At 41.1% G+C, this 13,276-nt stretch overlaps 1 protein-coding gene and 1 long non-coding RNA gene across 3 annotated transcripts in view; one reads left to right on the top strand and one right to left on the bottom strand.

Annotated features, from left to right (window-relative positions):
* LOC116686539 (uncharacterized) overlaps nt 1–5,855 on the top strand; it is a 15,105-nt gene extending 9,250 nt beyond the window's left edge. Inside the window, exon 3 of the long non-coding RNA XR_004331287.1 lies at nt 5,844–5,855. This is a non-coding gene — a long non-coding RNA (uncharacterized LOC116686539). The remainder of the gene's footprint in view (nt 1–5,843) is intronic.
* The window catches only part of LOC116686537 (kin of IRRE-like protein 3), a 278,508-nt gene that overhangs the window by 165,497 nt on the left and 99,735 nt on the right, over nt 1–13,276 (bottom strand). The gene's annotated exons all lie outside the window — the stretch shown is intronic.

Genomic DNA, 13,276 nt, shown 5'->3' with positions numbered 1-13,276 from the left:
CAATGGCTTGAATGTAACGGCCGTTCATTAATATAAAAAATGTACGCACTCAAGCTTTAATGGGACAATTAATGGAACTGAGCCATTGTTGTCTTCCTGCTGTGATAATTCAACATGTCTACTGTTCCCAGAAGTACAGATAGGAATTCTGGCCATTCTGTAATCCAATACTAACATTATTATACCTGCTCTGTAGTAGACATCTTTATATTTACGTTCAAACCAAAAAAGTGTTTTTAATTATGTAGTATTTTGTTCAGGACACAATGAGCCAAAGTATATTAAGTCTTTTGGTAGGCTTTATCTATAGCCTGCTCCCCCCCCCCGCCTACAAACACGCTCGGCTCACACGGAGAATCTCTCTCTCTCTCTCTCTCTCTCTCTTTTCTCTCTTCTTCCTCTCGTCTCTCTCTCTCTCTCTCTCTCTCTCTCTCTCTCTCTCTCTCTCTCTCTCTCTCTCTGGTCTGCGGGTCTGGTCCGTTTCTTCAGCTTCAGGTTTGTTTTTAACTTCGGTTTGTAGTCCTTACATAGTAACCAGTAGATTTCACACACTGATCATAAAAAAATAAAAAGTTAAAAAAAGAAAGTTATATTGAGTATGAAAACTCTTGTTCATTACATTTTACTTCATAATTGCAACCGCATGTGTTGTATTCATTGCTGCAAAACGTTCTGTATATAGTTTGTTTGTTACCATGACAACACCATTGATCTGAAGCTTGATGCTGTCATGTAAATAGTTTTCTAATCAGCAATAAATATAACAATTTATGATCAACCCATATCAATTGCATGCTTTAAATAACATACCGGTTAAAGCCCCTCCCATTACAAGACAACCCAACCCACTTCCGGGTTAGAGGATTGGTGGTAAAACATCTGGGTATGACACTATCATGGTATCATATGCCATGTGACCTAACATTTTTCAGGTGTGGTTACTGTGTTTCGTGCGAAGGAGAGCTGAAAAACAAGATTTGTAATTATTCACCTCTGACCTCTGAGGGGCCTTAACAAACACGTCAGAGACCACCTAAGTCTAGGACCGTAAGTTGTTATAATTATGTGATTGACAGATGGGTTTCCAGATGTGAGGCCAAAACAGTACAAAGGGGGCTTGGTAACTTATTGTTCCGTAAAACACTTTGTTGTGCATGAGACCTTTTCTCCCACTCGAGTGTCTGTTAGATATCTAAATAAAGCAGCATCTAAAGACATCTGAGTTGGTCATCCTTGAAGTCTCCTCGATTCATTTCCAGATAGCAACAGTTTGTTATATCCACTTCACCTCAGTACAACCCTGAAATGTGAAATTTACATGTGGATTTAAAACAAGCTACTGCTGCTGCTGCTCCTGCTGCTAACTCGGTCAAAACTGAAAAAAAAATTAACAAACTTGAATAAAACCAATTGCAACTACCTACAGTCACACCCCTTAGGAACTTAACCCATATGTTGTCACAAGTTACATTGTCAAAATAAAAAACTAAAGCTCAAATCCCTAGGTTTAAGCTAGGTTAGCAGAATGGTCCACTCACACATTTGCTGCAGTGCAGAACAATACAAAATCTGAGGGCATGGACTGTAAATCAGTGTTAACTGTTTATAAATCTATGTACTACGGTGTCACAGGATAAACAGCCTTGGGTCTCAGGCATCAGGCAAACAAGGCATCAAGCCTCAGGATAAACGGCCTTAGATAAAAGGACTATTTGATGTTCTACTCTGAGAACAAGTTTGTTTCCTCAGAGGTTGTTTCATCTGGAGGCCATTTCCTCTAAGGTTATTTCCTCTGAGGTTGTTTCTTCTGAGGCTGTGTCCTCTAGGGCTGTTTCCTCTGAGGCTGTTTGCATTGCGGTTGTTTCCATTGAGGTTCTTTTTTCTGAGGTTGTTTCCTCTGAGGCTGTTTGCATTGCGGTTGTTTCCACTGAGGTTGTTTTTTCTGAGGCTGTTTCCTCTGAGGCGGTTTGCGTTGAGGCTGTTTCCTGAGGTTGTATGGTTTCATCATAGACTTACAGGGTGGTGTACAGAGAACAACCTATTGTTTAATGTTGGCAATTCTAGGCTACGCTGCTCTGGTAACATCGCCCTCTACACAGGTGTCAGCCTGTCACTACCACTCCATAGGACTTTCAAAACTACAGTAGAAGTTATTCAAGTTGTTAGCCAGATGCAGGTTGTTGACGAAGGGGGGCAGGGGCTTGATCTAGTATTTTAGATAGTTATTTTAGACAGTTATTGTGTTATTTGTCTGAGCAGAAACTGAGTAATTAGTTGAAAATTGTGGTTGGAGTTTCTTAGAGTACAGTCTTTTAGCATCTCTCACCGCCTTGATAAACCTTTTATTTTGACTCTTTAAACCAGTCCTTGTCTCCGCTCCTAAACGCCTCTTTCTTCACCTGCATTAACCGTCTGAGAGTTTGACTGTGTCTGACATGGCTGGATAGCTAGCTTGTCTTTTTGTTAAACATATTATTGAATTACATTGACTGTTAATTTTAAGTTGTTGATTTTGAATCTCGCTAGCATAACATATTCTGCCCTCAGGTGTAAGCAGGAAAATGGAGTTATTGTTAAAAAACCAGGAGAGCTTAAGACTGGAAACAGGAGAGAGATGGGGAACGACATGCAACAAAGGATCATGGGTGGGAATTAAACCTGCAGCTGTTGTACATGGAGCGCAAACTTAACCAGGTGAGCTACCAGGGCGCCCTGAAAAACATTTAGATTTCAAAACTAATAATAAAATAAAATATAAATTAATTGTCTTAAAAGCATTTGGCAATTGACTATGGTACAAGCATGGTAAATGTGAGACAAGGTGTCCATAATAAGGAATTAATGAATGGAGGGAAGGCCAAAACCATCTGGCGCTGCAGTTCATTCATTTCTTACATACTGAATGTAAAGGAGGTGGCCAAAATGTAAGAAATACCTTTCAATATATTGCACTCCAGTACCACACCACCAACCACTTCCAACAAAGTAATAAACATAAAGCAGAATACCACTTTTCTGACAGTGTCATTAGTGGCAGAGCTGGAATATTATATTACATCTTTTTGGATGGTGCTGGCTGTCCTGTTTACTGGATTGTGAGTGACTGGTGCTACAGGACACATACTGAGATGAGATACAGAACTGTCTCTGTTGGGGTCAAAGAGTAGTTAGTGACTGGGGCCCTCTGGATCTCCCCTAATGGTCTGTCTTCTTGACAGGGTGGCGCTGGCTTTGTGTAAGGAAAAATTGAAGAAAAAAATAAGGAATTTTGAGGATTTGGCTCAAGTTTTATGCCTGCTCTCTGCCCCTTGTTTATAGTACTGTGAGGGAATCAAAGATTCACGGACATGATACACTAAATATGTGTCCCCTCCCCAAAATTGTTTTCAGAATACCCCTTTACCACTACCAAATGAGTTTGAACTAGTAATCAAATATGATATCCCCAGAAAACACTTCTTTAATTTCTTACAATTAAGAGGCTTTATATCGTTCTCTCAGAACCACTCTCTGAGCATCCCCTCTAGAAGTAACAAGAGATTGCTTTAAGGGCTTGATTTCATTACTATATGCTATGATTGAATGGGGCTTGACTTTTCTACTGGCTTGGAGAAAGGTTCTAAAGGAGGATATTCAATGAATGACTGGATGGAGATGTGGGGACCCTCAGCAGCAAACAATGAATACAAGCTTGAAACTGCTACACTAGAGCTGGCTACTGCTGCTATATAACACCAATACGATAATGGTATTCTAGACTGTTCTCAATGTAATTAACTAAAGGTGACACTCACTTGCACACCAATACTCCACAATTATTCCAAATTTGACAATATATTCCGAAATTGATTCAGGTCATGAAAACAGCATATTCTGGTTGGACACTCCAAATAAAGAATTTTATCCAATATAGCATTTTCCAAGTAGGACATGTGGGATGTTCTGGTATTATTCAGGTTTTATCGGCATTCTTAGGACATGTATACTGGCATTCGAAATATGTGTCTCAATTGGGGTTTTTACTGCAGTCTTATCGTCAGCTCTTTGCATTGCTATGGTTTCTGTACATAAACCAACCAGCCAACAGTTTGCAACTGGAGCCCAGATTAGAAGGAGAAACACAGCTACTTTTAAACATTATTGCAGATCAGTCACTTATGCACAAAAACATAGAAAAAAAATAGGGTCCCCTTTAACTGAGAAGGATGCTGTCATAAGTTCTCTCTGTTCCACTGCCATTGACTGCTCCTACACTAGATATAATTGGTGCTTTTGTTTTGCATACTAACAGGCCAGCAGCACACCAGTGGTGCCAGATTATAATTGACTAAAAAAAGTCCCAGTTCACAACCGACAAGGACGCTAGCTAATTAGATCCAGCATAAACTTCTGGTAGAGAGGTTAGATGTGTCACTACAAAAAGTACTTAAACTATACATCTATAATGCCATGACAAGGCTTTTTGCCTTCATTGCTGCCATGCACTGTGACAGCAGAAATCTCATCACCTGTTCAGCTAATCGTTGACTCTTCAGTATTAACAGCCCTATCAGCCACTACGAGCATTTCACGATATAGGGCAATAAAACCTTACTGATTGCCCCTTTAATTTGAGTCTGTCCATGTAAAACTATCCAGCAGCACTACAGTTATTTTTCCAACCTTTTTTCCCCCAGCTCCATTTATTTCCTGTCTGCTGCTATCTATATTTCTCCATATACGACTTTACACTGGTATTTTTTATTATGTTTACCAGCAGGGCCAGGTGATTTATCAACCATTTCATCCATCCTCTATCTCCCTTGAAACATTGCACTGCAAACACAGCATCCGTTGTAGTTATTGGTACTGCACTTTCATTATTCAGTATGAGTACTGAATGCACAAAGTAGAGGATATTCAACAAACCCTGGGAGTTGTATGTTTTCAAGATGGAATGCATTCAGAGCCCCTGTGTAGCATTCAAAGGAGTGCAGACATTTAGGCTAATGCTATCATGTCACTCCTAAAATCATTGTGTTGGACCCCACAATGAATTTAAGTCAGGACAGAGGAGTGCCCAGGATGGCACATGCTCTCATTTTGGAACAGCAGTGCCAAAACACAGATTAGAAAGCATTAAAAGCCAGCTGGACACAACATAACAACAACAACGCTACACTCTGGACGTGTTTGCCCAAGTGGCACTTTGTGCTTGGTGGGGCTTGTATTGCACCTGTTTATATAGTGTATACAGAACGTCTGTGGGTGCCACCAAGCTAATGTGAAGCAGTTATTCTCTGCTCCCTGAAAGGTGAGGCCTTTGTCACGACCGGCAGCCTATTGCAAGGAGCAGCTGTTATCTGCTACCAGCAGGAGGTGAAATATGAGTGAGCACCAATACACCACAGCCTGGCTGGCCCTCTGAGCAGCCATTATCATGTTAAGTTAACAGATTCCTGTCAAACGGAGCAAAATGACCCAAAGTGCTTTTCATCAGGAACCAAGAATAAAACAACCTATCATACATTAAAAGAATGAAACATAAAAGTTAAATCAGAAAAGCTTACATAAAAACAGAAGGAGAGAGAAATTGTCACACCACTACTACGTATTAAAAGACACCTTTTCCACAATCCTTCCTTGCGATCCAATGTTTTACTCCAAGACAAAGAGAGGAAATACAGGAAGGAGGAAGACAGAACAAAAACCCAACAGCAAGAACAATGTCTGCAGCTCACAAACAAGACACACAGAAACAGACAAGAATCATTGACAGGAAGACCGGCACAAGACAAAAATGGACCAAACACACAGACAGAAGTGAGAATGCTGTAACACAAATCTATAGCATGGACGTCAAGGATCCAGCAATGCTGAGCCAAGTGTCCTAAGTACTTACCCGGGGCTCCACCTATGCAAACCGTGGAAAGCTCCATATACACAACATCCAGAAAGGAAAGGGTCCAAGATAATAGACAAGTCACAAAGTGGATTCCAACAGGTTGCATTCATTCTCTTGGCTGTTGTAAGTCCAGCAAGCGCAGCACATTTTTTTAGTTTTAGAGAGCTGGAGGGCTGACAATTCATTCAGAATCAAAACATTGACAGTAACAGGTACAGTATCATAAATCAGGGCACATATTTTGGATGCAATATTCTTCCAGAACTGACCAACAAGAGAGCGATCCCAGATCATGTAAAGATATATACCTTGAGCTTTTAGTGGGCAGAACGTGCATAAAATTCTGTTAATCATTTTCATATGATGCATTTTCTCGGGGGTGAGATTTGTCCTATGAATTAAATAGTAGTGAATCTGCTGATGGTCTGGATTGCGTGATACTTCTGGAATGTTAGACCATACGTCATGCCAGTTGAGATCGATACTCAGGTCCGGGAAATCGCCTACCCAGATCCTCTCAATAGGAAGGGCAGAGCAGCCAGATAACGCCAAGGACTGATGCAGCCTTTATACCATACCACAGATTTTGGCTGCGTGGCAAAAAACTTCCAGGACTTTGCCAGGGGACACCTTACGCCTTGAGTGCTTGATTGAAGGTAAAAGAAAAAAGAGGATCGTAGTAGATTGAATGTGTCGGTTAAGTCAGAAAAGGGTAACAAGGTAAAATTGTCTTTTAGACAATAAAGCATAGCTGGCACTGTTTATTGGACATGTTGGCAAAAAGAACGTCATGGAGTGACTGAGGCTCTGTCATAGCATTTTCTAGGATACACCAGCAGACGGACATATCTGGGCTGAACCAGGTGAGGAGGGGCCCTAGCACAAAGGCCCACGAATAATGCTTAAAGTTGGGAACTGAGAGGCTGCCATCCTCTTTCCTCCTCTGTAGAGTAGTGTCGGAATATTTTCTTCTGTGTGTATAAGTAAAATCATGGCTGACCCTTGCCCTCTGCTTTTGTTGACAGATTACATATCTGGCCTGTAACGTTTGGAAAGGAGATGCTCATCCTGAGTTTCTGTGAAAGGACTATCTGACCTGATAAATACGGAAGAAAGCACTGGACCGGGAAAATAATTGGGCTGATTCTCATGAACAGGAAAGGCAGAGAGCAAAATAATGCAGTATGTAAGATGTATTTTGCAGAAAGATAAAACCAAGGAATGACCTCACTCTCTCCACTCTGTGCCTGTACAAAGATAAGACTCGTACAGAGTCTGTCTTCTCGGGCCTGGGAGCGGGAGATTTGAGGTATTTATGCCACCTTGGCTTAACGATGGTTTGAGTAACCAAGAAGACCTGGAATATATCCAACTGATGACAGCACCACTAAGAAGATGGAACAGAAATGGATAAAAGGAGGGGGTTTTAGTTTAGCAGCATCAAATGGCTAGAGGAGACTGTCTGTTTTGGATAGACTTGCCTTGAAGGTTTCTCATCCTCGTGCACAAGTTTGTAATATTTTCTATATTGTTTCACTAAAAACTTGTTACATTTTAAAGTATATCCTGTGTATTGATTTTCTGATCTACCAGCCAACGAACACTTACAACTTAAAGGGGGGAGGTGAAGTGACCAATTTGAGTCAGATAGGCGTCTGGCCATTTTGGGCCAGACCAAAACCGGTCAACAGTCACATTATTTTTGACCTTCAGTAGATATCTTAAGTTGCAGCCGCTTGCCTTTCCAGATGAATTTAGATGGCGTTGATTGTAATTTATGCCAATAACCAGAAGAAGGGGAGAGAGGTAGCATAGAGCTCACAAAATTAATCCTGGGTAAAACATTAATTTTAACCACAGAGATACAAGCTTGAATAGACATGGGGAGACCCATCCACTTTTCCATATCTTTCAAAATATTCAGAACAACAGAACAGTTATGCTTAACAATGTGGTTTAAATAAGTGAAAATACCAGGGGATAACTTGTTCCGTAGTCTCGGGGCAGCAACTGCAAACCCCCCCCCCACCGTTCATACCTTGACCTAGGGACTTTTAAAACCATTTGATATGGACACCAAGAAAGGCGTAAATGACTGCCCGCCAGAGCTGTAGATTGGCACTTTCTTTGCAGAATTATAAAAGGGTCAGGCTGTTATACACTAGCAGCTGTGACACATTTCGAGTGACAAGTAGTAGGAATACGAAAATCAACAAGACACTAAGCAGAGGCAAGCGGCGAAACACACGCAATGGCGCCATCTTCCTTACTTTAAATTTTAGAAGTCCCACTACAGCACTGCGCTCCCAGAATGCAGTGTTGCTTGTGCTTCCTAGAGTCTCTAAAAGTACAATGGGAGCCAGAGCCTTCAGTAGGCCCCCATGATTTCTGTGATGCAGAAAACGAGTGACAGAATAACAGAATCTACACATGAAAACAGAATTATTTTATACATGCGGAATCACATGGAATTTGAGTTTATTTTGTAGACATGTTAATTTCTTTTTACTTCCATCTCAACTTTCAGTTTAAAACAACAACAACAACAACAACAACCGTAGAAAGGTCTCCACCTAAACCTACGTCGTCACAACGGTGAGTTTGTTGCTTGGGAAAAAAATGTTGAAGCGAGTGGCTCCTGATAAGCCAACGTTGGCAAAAAAATTAAGAAACTCTCAATGGACTGCTAAATACCGGGCTGAACAATAACCCAATGACTACTATGAGTCTGGACAACAACTGTTTTGAAAATTGACTGGACCCGCAAAGACACATGTACAGACCATTTGAAATCAAATGTTCATCTCAAGAACAAAGCAAAATCCACAGCGGGAAATCAACGACAAAATCAATATATACAAATGTGAGTTTGTGGAAGATTTTGTTGCAATGTGTGCAGAAGCAGACACACAATATACATCTGTTTCTTGTTAAACATAGCAAGCAGGGAGGTGCACTTTCAGAAAATGCCAACAGCCTCAGGCAGACCCACCTGCCGCGGGTCTTTGACCAACACATGCAAAAAGTGCTGCCAAAGATCCGTGGAAAGAAAATCTTTGTTATTGTTTATGAAACTTCTGACAACCGAGATTGCAGTCAACCCTATCCCTAACCCTTAAATGAAGCCAAAAAAATGTTGCCGACTAGGAATCGCTAGTATAACGCTACCGCTAGCTAGAAGGGTTTGTGGTGACTTTGCCTGGAACGCTACCAAGTTGTGAGTCGTCACTTAAAGTCGTAACTTACCGGATTAAAACTGTGTCCGGAGCACAGCATAATACAGCATATTAGATCATATATTATAGAGCATATATTTTAACTAGAACTAGGGCCTATTGTAAATTTAACCTGAAGTGAAAAAAAAGCAAATCCCCCAAAAATTAAATGGAACAGAATTTGAAAAAAAAAAAAAAAAAAAAAAAAAAAAAGGATTTCAGAAGGCCCTACTTTAGCCATCCGGCTCCTCTCCCCATAGTGGAACGTCGTCGATATATAGACTAGATGGGAGATTACACAAGGGCTAGTGCAATGAAAGTCATGCTGGGATGTGAACTTTAACGTTATTTGTTTCAGTTTTGGCACAAACAACCGCAAAACAATATTATTACCTCTTAGAAAACAGTCATTTTTAGTGTTGTGCCTCAGTTTGTAATATTGACTGGTCTCTGTTATTAAGAACATGCTCTTTTTCTGCTGGCTTCCAGAATTAATATTAGAAATTGTGCCGCATGACTGGCAGTTTTCACAGGCAAATGGAATATTATTGTGAACTCAACAAAGGACCCTCTCACTGTGTTTGGTTTAGCTCAGCATGCAATTGTTCGTCCAAGCCTTGTTCAACACCAAACAGCCATGTTGCTAAAGTGAATCAGTATGCTGCAAACATATTGGCTGCTGTGTGCCTTTGCCTGATAGGAGGCATATCACTGATGATTACTCAGGATCCTCACTACCATCCCATGCTGGGCTGCTGTTAAACACACACACACACACACACACACACACACACACACACACACACACACACACACACACACACACCTCCCTGTCACATCCCCCTTCTACTGTAGCCCCTACATCAGCCTCTGACCTGTGTCCGTGACTTACATCTTGAGAGGATGTCAGAAAAACAAGATCAAAACAAATCTCTGCTTGCCTCTTCAGTAAATTACAGTGGAGACGACCTATTGATGTTAATTATTTGTATGCCACCGACACAGTCCAATTTGCACAGAGGCAAGGCGCAGGCCCTCCAGGAGACCGTACATATTAACAGATTGCTCTTGATTGACCAAATGAGCATTGGCTGTAGTGGATTTAATAAGGAATGCAGACCCTGTAGTGCAATGACAAATCTGTTTGGAGGGCTGTTTCACCAGAATGATTCTTTTAATACAGATACTAGATAACATCAAGGCATGAATGATAGAGGGACTCTCACAAGCTATGATGAAAGGTAAAAACACGCTCAAACACATAAGAGGTCAGCAGCGCAGCTGAAAAAAAGAAGAAATAACAGCAAGCCTGCATCTTCTGTCTTGCGCAGGAAAGACATCTATGAGAGCGACAATATTTCTGAGGAAATCGCACTCCCCCTCATCAACCAATAAGAAGTTCCTCCATTAGGAAAGACATTTAGATTCAGACCATTAGAGAGCCAGCGGAACAGCAGTGACTTTCATTCCACCATCAATACACATAATAAGCAAAGGACAATCGCTCCACCCCTCAAGCACACTGCATCACTGTCAGTTGCTGCTCAGGTTCGGAAGAGAAATATTTGCTGCTGCCTCCACCATCCTGCAAATGTTTTTATCAATCAGTTGCAAGTTGAATGCTGAAAAGGTGTTTTGTTTTCACTCTAAAACAGAAATATGTCATTTTCGTACCTGTCCCTATCCCCATAGATACACTTGCAAACACAAAATAACAAAGGCAATGAATAAAAGAAACTTTCTACTTACACCACTCATTCCTGGTATGTATTAGGGTAGGGGGACCAAATGTCCTCTTTTGCCAAGACATGTCCACTTTTTACGTACTGTCTGGGGGGGTTATAAATTCATGAAAATGTCTGTTTTTCAATGTTTTTCATGGGAGCATTAGGCGTGTCCTTAAACTGACTGGCGCTTTGCACACAATTCTACGGTACTTTGTTGCGTGACGTAATTCCCGAGAGGTTGCCTTGTGGGCGGCTATGCAATGCGCACATACAGGGAGCAGATCAGACAGCGGAGCACATACAGGGAGCAGATCAGACAGCGGAGCACATACAGGGAGCAGATCAGACAGCGGAGCACATACAGGGAGCAGATCAGACAGGGAGCACATACAGGGAGCAGATCAGACAGGGAGCACATACAGGGAGCAGATCAGACAGCGGAGCACATACAGGGAGCAGATCAGACAGGGAGCACATACAGGAAGCAAATCAGACAGGGAGCAGATCAGACAGCGGAGCACATACAGGGAGCAGATCAGACAGCGGAGCAGCATTGCACACAAAATGTCGAAGTGTAAGTGCAGCTTCACAGTTGAACTGCAAAAAAAGAAATGTCCACGTGCCGTCCTGGTCGGGACAAATGGGAGGCGGAGTGCACCGTATGCAAAGCTAGCACATGTTTCAGTGTCTTATAAAGGTGCTGGAGAGCTCAAAGCTCACTATGTACACCAAAAAACCTTATCATATTACATTAAAAGGTTTTAAAAGATATTTAGTTGAAGCTGGATTTTGAAGCTGACATAGAAGATGTCATATACATTATTTTATATTTATTTGAGAAGAGAGCTATTATTTTGTTTCAGGTTGTTACATATTGTATTATATAAGTTATTGTTGTACTATTGAGGCATAACAAAGAATGTTATTAACCTCTGAGAAGCCTGTCTGAATTTGTGTCTCGAGGCTGGGCTGAGTGTCCTCTTTTTTGGAAATCAAAATACATTTTCATAATTGTGAGGGAAGCATGATTGTGAGGGAAGCCCAATTTCTTGAAACTACTGTAACTCATTAAATATTAAATTAAGGTCAATTTCACATTTGATAGGTCAAAGTTGAACCAGGCCATCAGTCTGTAAACGGATGTTTAGTACCGACACCAACTTGGAGGCCCTCATAGCAACATCCACGATGGGGTAATAACACATTTGCATTAACAACATGACATGCGACTAAATTAGTAGTCTTAAAATTATGTTGCTTTCCATATGGGAATGCTGATCTGCCTCTCTTATGTCCCATGGTAGACTCAGTAATGAAGGTGGAGGAAATATTCTGAATGCGTCCAAAGTCCTTGCAATGAATGCCAAAGCAACTGAGGAAGGCTTGTACTCTGCATAGCTTGTCATTCTCTGAGGACGCTCAGGTAGCCAAGCTCCCCAGGTTGTGAATTATATGGAACACGAGTTGCAGCCATTTTTTCTTCCGGTTAACACACGCACACCGAAGGAATTGGGAGGAGATGGGGAAAGCATAACAATGGACGGCCTCTGTCACTGTAGGCACCAATCAAGATCCCCCAAGTCACTCAGTCAATGCTAGCTGTCTGTACAAACAAGCACCAGATATGTGTACACATGAGTGGGAGTGAGGAGTCATTATGTAAGTGTTGTCAACAGACATAGCCTTGCCAGTGGATTGACAATGATTTCTCCTGCTTGTTTTCAATTTAACAAGGAGGCAGCAAGCGAACATGGGAGGGAAAACAGCCAGTCCAAGCACAGTTCACAGTCTGTCAAGAGAAGGCCATTCATAACCGCACGGCGTGCTTCTCTGTCCAGACTGCCATGTGCATGCAGGTGTGTGCATTTAGGGTGTATGCTTGTCGATTGATCATGTGTCTGCTAGGGGTGGAAATCACCAGAGGTCTCACAATACAATGTTAGCATGATATTCACTTCACAATGTTAATGGTCAGGTATCACAGGGGAGACATTTCCTCCAGGACCGATGCTCTATCGAGGGTAACAAGCTCCACTTTACCAACAGTATTAACAACAGATGAAGCCACTGTGTCATACCCAAAATGAAAGTCAACACTTTAGTTGACGCTTTTTAATCGATGTGTTTAACTTTTTTATTACGTTTTTGTCCCATTTTAACATTTTTTTCAATGTTTGCCACTTTTTGGACGTTTTCAACACTATGTAACACTAACTTATTAACTTTACAGTTATTTTTGGAATTTATGGTCAATAAATCTTATTTATAGGAAGTTATACCTAATGTTTGAGTTAGAAAAGCAGAAGTTATGAATTATTTAGACTAAAATTAAAGGAATGTATGTTGATGAACAATCACAGACTGGAATATGTCAACTTTTACACAATACTTTTTCAAAACCACTTCAATATTTGTCACCAAATGCTATAAAATTGAATAAGACACCCCCA

The sequence above is a fragment of the Etheostoma spectabile genome, unplaced genomic scaffold (assembly GCF_008692095.1).
Source record: "Etheostoma spectabile isolate EspeVRDwgs_2016 unplaced genomic scaffold, UIUC_Espe_1.0 scaffold393, whole genome shotgun sequence".
Classification (NCBI taxonomy): Eukaryota; Metazoa; Chordata; class Actinopteri; order Perciformes; family Percidae; genus Etheostoma; species Etheostoma spectabile.
The sequence above is the reverse complement of the archived record's forward strand: the minus strand, read 5'-3'. Positions and strand labels throughout refer to the sequence as shown.